The sequence below is a fragment of the Orycteropus afer genome, unplaced genomic scaffold, assembly GCF_000298275.1.
Source record: "Orycteropus afer afer isolate SDZICR_OR568_19922 unplaced genomic scaffold, OryAfe1.0 scaffold00106, whole genome shotgun sequence".
In the NCBI taxonomy this organism is placed as follows: Eukaryota; Metazoa; Chordata; class Mammalia; order Tubulidentata; family Orycteropodidae; genus Orycteropus; species Orycteropus afer.
The window spans coordinates 7,159,874-7,160,907 of NW_006921693.1; positions in this window are offsets into that span (position 1 = coordinate 7,159,874).

The window sequence follows — 1,034 nt, forward strand, 5'->3', positions numbered from 1 at the left end:
ACTGTGTGGGCAGCGACTGGGCTGACGAACTGGGCGGGTGTTTCTAAGGACCCCACTCTGCTCACATTGGAGGAAATGTCTGGCCCAGACAAGACATACTCCAAACCCCGTGCTCCCATCACCTCCCGTGATGTGTGCTTCCCCTGAGCGCGGCCCAGATCCAGGCAGCACATTAAACCCCAGCTTGCCACAGAGACCTGGCACCCCCGTCAGAGGCTGTCCTCAGCGTGGCTGAGTGCTATTTCAGGTCACTCTGTTTAAAGCCTCTCACTGCCTTCTCTCGGGGACACAGCCCCGTCCTTCCTTTAGCCCCAGGCTCTGCAGGGTCCAGCCTGGCCTCATCTCAGCCACTGTCCCCATAGGTGCACTCCATCCCTGTGGCTTACCTGTCGAGCACCCCTGGACCCGTCACGTGCAGTTTCTCTGTGGCGGACACAATGTGGCCCAGTCACCTCCCCCCTGGGCAGCAGTCACGTCAGATTACCCAGTAAGGCACGGGCTGGCTTATGCTTACTCACTAAGCTGTTGTGAACACTTTCACATTCATCACATCAGAGATTCTGCTTCTAGGCATGGCCAGCGTCTGTCTCTCCCAATGCCACAGCACCTTCCTAACAGAATCAAAGCCTCTTTTTAAATTTACAATCCCTGACAGGGGTGGTGCACCAGCAAGCAAGGTAAGCACAGGCTTACTTGTGCTTACTTACAAATCTGTCAACAGACTAGTAAGTAAGCATAAGTAAGGCCATGCTTACCCCACGCTTTGAATAACGCACCCTTGGCAGCAGGTCCCAGCTTCACGCCCCTTCCTCTGGAGGTCTTTGCCCGCAGACTCGGTCAGATCTTGTAAAGGCTGCCGTGGCTGCCTCCCTAGCACGGCTGTTGTCATGCTGTCCTGAAACTGCCCAGCTGACTGTCCTTCCAGTGGGAGACGCGTGAGGACAGGACTGTGCCCACCACCCCACACAGTGGCTGGCCCACACAGGATACTCAACAAAGGTTAGCGAATGAAAATATGTTGTCGGACTGGTGGC